Consider the following 10,865-nt stretch of genomic DNA (forward strand, 5'->3'; position numbering starts at 1 on the left):
AAAAAAAAAATCAGTTTTAGATGTTTTCTTTCTCTTTATTTGATACGATCACTTCAAATGTCCGACAAGGATTCACGTTATAAGCATGAAGTTAAACTGTTGTTGTTCCCACTGCAGCTAGTTTATCTGACCCACCAACCAATGAGGAGTAACTGGGTGACTAGGTGTAGGAGGACCAGACCAGATATAGTATCATCATTTGGCCGACTGAAACTGCTGGCAGGTAGTTTTAGTTTATTTCAAGTATTAACTACCGTATTTTGCTACCATGGCTACCATGCTAAGATGGCACCTGCAAAGAGACGCGCTTGCACAGTTCAAACTGCAGGCTATCAGCTACGCAGAAGAACGTGGGAATCGAGCAGCCATGAGAGAATTCAAGATCAGCAAATCCATGGTTTGCAAGTGGAGGAAGCGGGAAAAGTAGCTTCGCCAAGTCAACAACTCGAAGCTGAGTTTCCGCAGAAACAAGGCTTGCAGCAGAAATTAAAATTGAACATTTTCAAGGAGGTCCATCTTGGTGCTTTTTAGGACTGCAACGATTACTGGGGTAACTCGAGTAATCTGAGTACAAAAATTGATCGAGGCAAATTATTTACCTGGAGACGTCGTTTAATTAACATCAGGTAGTGATATATGTTAATTTCTGCATCATGGCGGCATTCTCAGACTACTGCGCTGTTCGGAGGGACGACATCACTGCTTCAGTAAACATATAAAACATCTAAACATGTATAAAATGTATAAAAGCAGAGCCTGTGGCCTACGGTGTGTCTGTACAGTCTGACTGTTTCAGCCGGACTGATGACGGACATTTCCACCAGCAGCGGCGAGCGCTTTGCTTTCTGTCTGAAGATCCTCCTTGCTTTGGTCTCTAATGGCAGAGAATGAAGAAGAGGGGAGGAAAAGACCAAAAAGTGGCAGTGTGGGACCATTTCACACTGAAAAGGACAGAAAACGTAGTGCAGTGTGTGTGCTGTAAAGCAGGTCTTAATGCTGCAGCAGCTGGAAGGAAAACCCCCCCACTTCACCGCTCCAGGAGGAGATCCAGCTTTCTGATTTATATCAGCAGCAGCAGCGGCTGGTAAAATGTTCAGAGTTCTAACCTGTGATATCAGTCAGCAGTGACGAGGCATGGCGAGGTGTCGGCTGCTAACGCACGCTAACCGTCTGGTAATCCGTCCCTCATCTGTCTCTCCTGCACACACGCAGAGTCAAAGCGCATGTTTTAGGCAGCGTGTGGCGGAGCCTCTGTTCCTGCAGCAAACTTTTAATCCGGATTAAACAGACACACTTTTAACAGGCGTGTCGTCCACCAAGACATCGGCTAGTTCTTACTGTGGACATGTTTACAAGTCACTCCTTCTTTCTACGGGAATTCTTCTTTTTATCCTTTAAAAGGCAGGAATTCGCGATCGGTTGAGGATTGTTTCTCCACACATTGAGCACAAACACGTCGGCTGCACCAAAGTATCACATTTTAAAACATAATCATTAGAGGACTCGATTACTCGTAGAAAAACCCGATTCCAAAAGTACTCGATAGTTGTAGCTCTAGTGCTTTTGTTTTATGAAACGGAGAGATCTTTCCATCCGGGCAAGGACTACCGTGGTGCAGCAACTTCCAGCGGGTTTCAATGAAAAGCTGCCATATTTCACTCCTACTACAGTAAAAAGATTCCCTACGGACACATCCAGCCCGACCACATCACCAACATGGACGAGGTGCCGCTGACTTTTGACATCCCGGTGAATCACAGTTGAGAAGAAGGTGGTAGCAATATGCACAACCATGCTAATGGACAGAAACTGTGGGGGGTTTTAAGAGGAAGACGCTGCCTAGAGAAGTTTCCAGCTGGAGTCATCATTAAGGCCAATCAAAAGGGCTGGATGGACGATGAGAAGATGAAAGCGTGGCTGAGTGAGGTGTACGTAGAGACCTGATGGTTTTTTCCACACGTCATCGTCCCTGTTGATCTGTGACTCCATGCACGCCCATCTCACAGCCGCTGTGAAGAGCAGTGGCAGCGATGGATGCCAGATGGCGAGCAGTTTTACTAAGACTGGGAGGCAGCGCCGGGCGAGCTACGCCACAACTAGTGAATGGATTGCGGGTGCTTGGGCTGACGTGTCACTGTTGTTCGCCAAAACTGGCATCATTTATGAAGAGCCGCACGGCAACGAGACTGACTCTGACAATGACTAGTCCAGCCACAAAAACACGGTACATCACTCAGCTGGTATGGCTGAAGGTGGTTGGCACCAGGTTTTCATCCAAATCCCAGTTAGTTCACTGGAAAAGTCTCTTTGTTTGAGGGAGTCGTGCAAGAAAGGAATCACAGTAAACCCAGTGCATTAATGATGCAGCGCCTCCTCTGGTGGAGAGAGGAACATTCTTTTCAAAGTCTGAGTCGTGCAGCACAACGGCAAACTGTCGGGAAGAATGTCGAACCCCCACCAGAACCAAGTCCCCATCAGACCGAGTCCTCCAGAACCGAGTCCCCATCAGACCGAGTCCCCATCAGACCGAGTCCTCCAGAACCGAGTCCCCATCAGACCGAGTCCTCCAGAACCGAGTCCCCATCAGACCAAGTCCTCCAGAACCAAGTCCCCATCAGACCGAGTCCTCATCAGACCGAGTCCTCCAGAACCGAGTCCCCATCAGACCCGAGTCCTCCAGAACCGAGTCCCCATCAGACCAAGTCCCCATCAGACCGAGTCCTCCAGAACCGAGTCCCCATCAGACCGAGTCCCCATCAGACCGAGTCCTCCAGAACCAAGTCCCCATCAGACCGAGTCCTCCAGAACCGAGTCCCCATCAGACCGAGTCCTCCAGAACCGAGTCCCCATCAGACCAAGTCCTCCAGAACCGAGTCCCCATCAGACCAAGTCCTCCAGAACCAAGTCCCCATCAGACCGAGTCCCCATCAGACCGAGTCCTCCAGAACCGAGTCCTCATCAGACCGAGTCCTCCAGAACCGAGTCCTCCAGAACCGAGTCCCCATCAGACCGAGTCCTCCAGAACCGAGTCCCCATCAGACCAAGTCCCCATCAGACCGAGTCCTCCAGAACCGAGTCCCCATCAGACCGAGTCCTCCAGAACCGAGTCCCCATCAGACCAAGTCCTCCAGAACCAAGTCCCCATCAGACCGAGTCCCCATCAGACCGAGTCCTCCAGAACCGAGTCCCCATCAGACCGAGTCCTCCAGAACCGAGTCCCCATCAGACCAAGTCCTCCAGAACCGAGTCCCCATCAGACCCGAGTCCTCCAGAACCGAGTCTCCATCAGACCAAGTCCTCCAGAACCAAGTCCCCATCAGACCGAGTCCTCATCAGACCGAGTCCTCCAGAACCGAGTCCCCATCAGACCCGAGTCCTCCAGAACCGAGTCCCCATCAGACCGAGTGTCCTCCAGAACCGAGTCCCCATCAGACCCGAGTCCTCCAGAACCGAGTCCCAATCAGACCAAGTCCTCCAGAACCGAGTCCCCATCAGGCCAAGTCCTCCAGAACCGAGACCCCATCAGACCGAGTGTCCTCCAGAACCAGATCCACATCAGACCAAGTGTCCTCCAGAACCAGGTCCACATCAGACCAAGTGTCCCCTGAACTAAGTCCTAAAGATGAAAGGAGGTTATTGGGTTATGAGTACGAGGCCTTTGGGATGTAAACATCCCAGAGTGTTCCTACATCTGAGCTCTGGAACGGAGGTTTAACATGTTTCCCTTCCTGTTTCTCTGAGCTCTGGAACGGAGGTTTAACGCGTTTCCCTTCCTGTTTCTCTGAGCTCTGGAACGGAGGTTTAACGTGTTTCCCTTCCTGTTTCTCTGAGCTCTGGAACGGAGGTTTAACGTGTTTCCCTTCCTGTTTCTCTGAGCTCTGGAACGGAGGTTTAACGTGTTTCCCTTCCTGTTTCTCTGAGCTCTGGAACGGAGGTTTAATGCGTTTCCCTTCCTGTTTCTCTGAGCTCTGGAACGGAGGTTTAACGCGTTTCCCTTCCTGTTTCTCTGAGCTCTGGAACGGAGGTTTAACGTGTTTCCCTTCCTGTTTCTCTGAGCTCTGGAACGGAGGTTTAACGCGTTTCCCTTCCTGTTTCTCTGAGCTCTGGAACGGAGGTTTAACGTGTTTCCCTTCCTGTTTCTCTGAGCTCTGGAACGGAGGTTTAATGCGTTTCCCTTCCTGTTTCTCTGAGCTCTGGAACGGAGGTTTAACGCGTTTCCCTTCCTGTTTCTCTGAGCTCTGGAACGGAGGTTTAATGCGTTTCCCTTCCTGTTTCTCTGAGCTCTGGAACGGAGGTTTAACGCGTTTCCCTTCCTGTTTCTCTGAGCTCTGGAACGGAGGTTTAACGCGTTTCCCTTCCTGTTTCTCTGAGCTCTGGAACGGAGGTTTAATGCGTTTCCCTTCCTGTTTCTCTGAGCTCTGGAACGGAGGTTTAACGCGTTTCCCTTCCTGTTTCTCTGAGCTCTGGAACGGAGGTTTAACGCGTTTCCCTTCCTGTTTCTCTGAGCTCTGGAACGGAGGTTTAACGTGTTTCCCTTCCTGTTTCTCTGAGCTCTGGAACGGAGGTTTAATGCGTTTCCCTTCCTGTTTCTCTGAGCTCTGGAACGGAGGTTTAACGCGTTTCCCTTCCTGTTTCTCTGAGCTCTGGAACGGAGGTTTAATGCGTTTCCCTTCCTGTTTCTCTGAGCTCTGGAACGGAGGTTTAATGCGTTTCCCTTCCTGTTTCTCTGAGCTCTGGAACGGAGGTTTAACGTGTTTCCCTTCCTGTTTCTCTGAGCTCTGGAACGGAGGTTTAACGCGTTTCCCTTCCTGTTTCTCTGAGCTCTGGAACGGAGGTTTAACGCGTTTCCCTTCCTGTTTCTCTGAGCTCTGGAACGGAGGTTTAACGCGTTTCCCTTCCTGTTTCTCTGAGCTCTGGAACGGAGGTTTAATGCGTTTCCCTTCCTGTTTCTCTGAGCTCTGGAACGGAGGTTTAACGTGTTCTTAGGGATCCATGTGGTGGAGAGACTCGTCCTCTTTCAGAAATGCTTTTAGAATATCTTTTTTTTTTCATATGTTTCAGATTTAGTGAACTGGACAGTTTTTAATGTAGTTTGTATGTTTTCTTCTGATTTATTAAAAACTATATGTCTCTGCATTTAACGTCTTCATAGTTTGTTCTGATCATCAATCAATATGTTTCTGACCTTTTTACCTGAAGCTTCGGAGGAAATGCTTAAAACTCAGCATCATTTTTACTAAACAGAAGATAGTTCAGGTCCAGATTCAGGTTCAGACACAGGTCCACTGCAGTTCAAAAATAAACTATCAGAAACAAAAAGAACAAATAAGAGCAATAATAATAATGGATATAAAGAACTTCATAAAACAATGTTCTAAATAGTGACCATAGCAACAGGCTCCTCTCACTGCAGTGGTTTAGAAGGTCATTTATCCCGACTGCCATAAGGCGATACAACAGAGCTCTGACTTCTGTCTGTGCTTTTTTATTTCTATTAGTAGAATTTATTAGACCCGCTTGAAGAAGAAAACTCTGTTTCCTCCACCTGCCAGTTAAACATGGAGACGAAACAAAGGCTGTTTTGGGTTTTTGTTTTCTTATGCAAGAATAAGTTTATTCCACATATCAGAAACGTGAAAGACGTGATTTTTATCATAGTAAAAACATCGCCAGAGTCCGCCCATTTCTCTCTTACAGAGATGCTGATGCATGCTTTTATTTCCAGTATAATAGATTATTGTAACTCCCTGCTCTTAGACGGTCTTCCCTGGTCTTTCACAGAGTACTTTCAGCTTTCAGTTACTCCAGAACTCGGCGGCTCGAGTTCTGACAAGGACTAGAGAGCGGGAACACGTTACACCAGTTTTTAAATCGCTGCATCGACTCCCCGTGTGTTTCAGGATTGATTATAGGATTGTTTTAATCATTTACAAATGTCTGAATGGTCTTGGGGCTGCACGGTGGCGCAGTGGTTAGCACTGTGGCCTCACAGCAAGACGGTCGCTGGTTCAATCCTTGGCTGGTTTGGTCAGTGGCCTTTCTGTGTGGAGTCTGCATGTTCTCCCCGTGTATGCGTGGGTTCTCTCCAGGTACTCCGGCTTCCTCCCACCATCCAAAGACATGCATGATAGGTTAATTGGTCACTCTAAATTGCCCCTAGGAGTGAGTGTGAGCATGAGCGTGGTTGTTCGTCTCTCTGTGTGGCCCTGCGATGGACTGGCGAGCTGTCCAGGGTGTACCCTGCCTGTCGCCCAAAGCCGGCTGGGATAGGCTCCTGCAACCCTGAATTGGAATAAGCGGTTCAGAAAATGAATGAATGAATGGTCTTGGGCCTTCTTATTTATCTGTCCTTATTTTAAGTTGTGAGCTCTCGCGGACTGTGGGGTCTTCTGGTTCCGGCCTTTTAAATATACCAAAGGTTAGAACTAAATCATACGGCGAGACCGCGTTCCAGTTTTATGGTCCTCGCCTTTGGGATAACCTGCCAGAGGACCTCAGGGCCGCAGAGACTGGAGATGTTTTTAAATAGGGGCTCAAGACTTTTTTCGTTTAGCTTTTTTAAATTTTTAAAGTTTTATTTTTAAATAAAAACATTTCCACATTTATTTATTTTTTATTGATTTTTATCTTCTATATATCATTGTCTACTTTTATGATGTATTTTATGTACTTTTTATGTATCTACATATTACTTTGGTTTAATCTTATTGTTCTAATCATTGTTTTACAGAATTATTGATTTAGTTATTTTATCTGGTGTCTTTATTTTATCTTTTTAACCTTTTAGTTCTAGTTCCTTCTTCCTCATGTGGATCCTCCGTGTTGGGGGCTGCGCCTGTTTCTCCGATGGGTCTGTTGTGGCTGGGGTTCTGCACTGCAGCCATATGGCTGTAGTGTGGACCCCGGCCTGGCCGTTACCTGTGGCTGCATCTCTGTTGGTCACTCCTGGGGCGGCTCCTGACATGGACGGATTCCTCACAGCAGCGTCAAGCCAGATACAGATGACAGAAACCTGAAGTTATTAGTTTTTATTTTGGCATTAATGGTCAGGGGAAGGGTTGGGCTTGTGTGTGTGTGTGTGTTTAAGTGTGAAACTTTTTATTTTTACGTTAAGCACTTTGATATGCTTTTGTATGAAAAGTGTTATATAAATAAAATTTGATTTGATATACTGCAGAAATCCACTGCAACAATGGACGCAATGTGAACACCAGACGAGGCAGAGGACCCTTAATGCCACCGTTATGGATTTACCCACAATGCAAAGCTACGCCACATGCAGGAAGGGAGTTTTTTTTTGTAGTCCTGTATTTGATTCGCTTGAAGCAAACTGAGACTTGTGTTTGTAGGCGGATCAAGTCCGCTTCTTTGGTCCAAATCAGAGTTTGTTTGGTGCATTCCCATTTCCCCAAACGAAGTGACTTTCTGACCTCAATATTTTAAGACAGCTGTAATTAAACCGTTGCTTTAAAAAACCAACTCTGGATCCAGGAGTTTTAGCTAATTATAGACCAATATCTAATCTCCCCTTCTGGTCTAAAGTTCTGGAGAAAACAGTTTCAACCCAACTATGTTTCTATCTGAGCAGAAACAATCTGAAGAGTTTCAGTCAGGATTTAGAGCTCATAGCACAGAGACAGCACTGGTGAAAGTCCAATGATCTTCTCATGGCCTCAGATTATTTCCTTGAATAATCTGGTTGGGATGGGGTCTAAAACACAGGTTGAAGGTTTAGATGAAGCTATTATGTTGGTTAACTCGGAGAGCTGTACAGGCAAGAAACGGTCCAAATGACAATCAGCTTCTAAAGACGTCTCTAAGGCTGCTGCAGATGAAATAACATTAGTAGTGTTCAGCTTATTACTGATTTCCTTCCTGATAGAAACTATTTTGTTTCCAAAGAAACTCATAAAGTCGTCACAGCTGAGGTTGAAAGGAATAGATGGCTCAACGACACTATGGCTCTTAGTCAGTCTGGTTCCAGTGCTGAAGAGAAACCTGGGGTTGTTCTTCTTCTCCTCTATCAATGATGAATAATAAGCTGTTCCAGCCACACGCAAGGCTTTTTTATACACTATTAAACTTTCTTTCCAGACTATGAGACACTCTTCTAAGCCAGATGAACGACATTTTCTTTCCAAACGTCTTGATGTCTGTTTTAAAGCTTGAAACTGGGAATTAAACCACCGGGCCGCTTCTTCTGACTGGTTCTCTTCTTCTTTAGAGGAGCAACATTATCTAGTGTTATACGCATTAAAGCTGTCATTCTAGCAACACATTCATGGACCTGTGTTGGAGTAAAGCTTGGATGGGTGTTTCCTGTCAGGTTAACACATGGTGTTGGAGGAAATACTGCTGAAATAGACTTCTTATATTTGTTAACAACACTATCTGACAAACATCGACTAGAATGAATTTTCTTCTCAGCCCTTGTGTAGTCATGAATCCTAAAGGAGGCAGGGCAGAACAACAGTATCCATTATTCATATTTGCATAAAATAAGTCCAACATCTTATTTTCTCTGGTGGAGCAGCTGACAAACTGCTGGAATGTTGGTAGAGTTGCAGAGAGGGAGACGTTGTTGAAGTCTCCGGAGATCGCCATGAATGAGTTTGGATGCTGTGTTTGTAGCCGAGCAACGACGGAGCTGATGACATCACAGGCTGTGTCTGGTGCGGTACCAGGTATTATATAAACCGCTACCAGAATAACACAGGTAAACTCTCTGGGTAAATAATATGGACGGAAGCTCACAGCTAACAGTTCCATGTCCCTTGTGCATATCTTCTCCTTGACATATCTTATCTTAATATGTATGGCTTGTCAGGCAGGTCAGCAGGAGTCCATATCTCTTGAGGTCTTTTTATCCATCTTTGATGAAGCAACCTCCCAAGGCCGAACTAACCCCAGGATCAGATAAGAATTCAGGATTTTCTACTTGAAAGGAAGTCCATCCATGTGTCTCCGAAACAGCGATCCATTGAAGCTATAAAATTCACATCCATCTCAATACCGTAGACAGACCCCCACGTTAAACCAGGAACCCTGCTGGTTTTATCTTTTTCCTGAGAGGAAATGTTTACACAAACACAAATGTTTGCAAAATGAGTATCACAAGCCGACCACTGGCTTCTTGTCTACTGGCTCCAAGCGGATTGTGAAGAGTGCGTCTTTGAGCTGGGTCGACAAGAAACCGTAAACCCCAGAGTTTGTCTGATCAGAGCGTATGCGAGTAGCGTTTAAACGCTGTATTTGTGAAGGCCTTAGTAGAACATTTATCACTGTGTTCCCGCATAGATTTGATCCACTCTGAATACAGATTAATTAACCTGCTCCAAGTAATTTCATTTGGCTCAGAACCTCCACCTTACACTGGAATAGCTACCCCTGATTGACTGAGGAAGTTGTTTTGTTCCGCCGTGAACACAGCTGCAGGCGTACAAGATCCATGCAGCAAAATTCTGCATGTAGATTGGTTTTAAATCCCTTAGGAAAAGGGACAGTTACTCAGAAGTGAAGCTGAGTTAATTACTTTTGTGCTGCAGACTGCTGCCAGTCTGGTAGTAGCCGCCGTGTTGCCGAACACAACAAGAGGGAAGTTTTAGCGTGGCAAGAGCTTGGTTTGATTGCCACGACAGAAGCTGTGATTGTGTGCAGACATAACATTTTGTGGCTGCTGTGCCCTGCTGTGCTGTAAACTGTAGAAGAAGTGGTCTAACTGAATTCTCTGAGGTACTAACAGCAATTCTCCGTTACAGGGGAGGACACTCAGGGGGTAGAGCTAAATTGTCACAGCTGATGTCATCTCACACACCTTCAGTCATGGGGGAATGCCCCTTGACTCAGAAAAGACTGATGTCATCTAGTGGTGACTTACTGCAATTACACGTGAAACCGTGTTCAGGCAGCTCTGCCTCCATCGTGTGGTGGGTTAGTGTACTTACACCTTGAACCATGCTCAGGCACCACGCATCACCTCTGGCCACTGCGTCTAATTACAAAAATATAGTGAATTTGACTTGGTGTGCAACCAGTAATGCAAAGATGTTTAACAACAATAAATGACTAGTTTCACCCACCATTAAATTAATACAGCTTTTGTTTTTGTTTTTTTTAATTAAGATAACTTATTTCACTTTAATCAATTTTTTCTCTTTATTCATTGAACTTTTATCTAATCTTTGAAGTCATTCACTAAGTTAAGCCACAGATACTTAACAAGCAGTGACTTTGAATTTGTTTACCCTCACTTGTTTCACTGGGATTTATTTAGGTGTTAACAACACTAGCTTGACACTGCTAATAATTCAGTACCTGGCTCCATTGGTGCTTTGTAAATAGATTCAACTTGCTGTTACTTTTGTTGTGATTGGTCTGCTAAGGCTACACTCTCCAGTCAGGGGGATCATTTTGAGGCTGAAGAACAGACAATCTGGGACTTGACTTGTAAAATTTTACCAGGCTACGTGAATTACATTTTAGGCACCGATCCAAATCGTCTGCAGTCCATCATGGATGATTTGGTAGCTCAGGTGGAGGTTAAGGCCCCCAAAGATAAGGCTCTAACTAAAATGTTAGGCAGCCTCTCCACTGTTCTTTTAGCCCAGTTAAAACAGGCACATCAAGTAGTCGAACAAATTGCTGCAAAACTTAAGAGTCAGCAGCAGAAACTCACACAGGTTACTGAAGAGAATAAATTTCACCAACTTGAAGTAGCTGCTCAAAATCAAGAGACACAGAGCTTGCTGCCAAAGTGGGTTCTCTGACAAAAGAGAACAATGAACTCAGGGCACAGAATGATGCCCTAGGACAGGAGTTGCAGAACACTAAAGGAACAGTAGTGGCAACTGAGACGCAGCTGGAGG

Source organism: Telmatherina bonti, assembly GCF_933228915.1.
Source record: "Telmatherina bonti genome assembly, chromosome: 2".
Classification (NCBI taxonomy): domain Eukaryota; kingdom Metazoa; phylum Chordata; class Actinopteri; order Atheriniformes; family Telmatherinidae; genus Telmatherina; species Telmatherina bonti.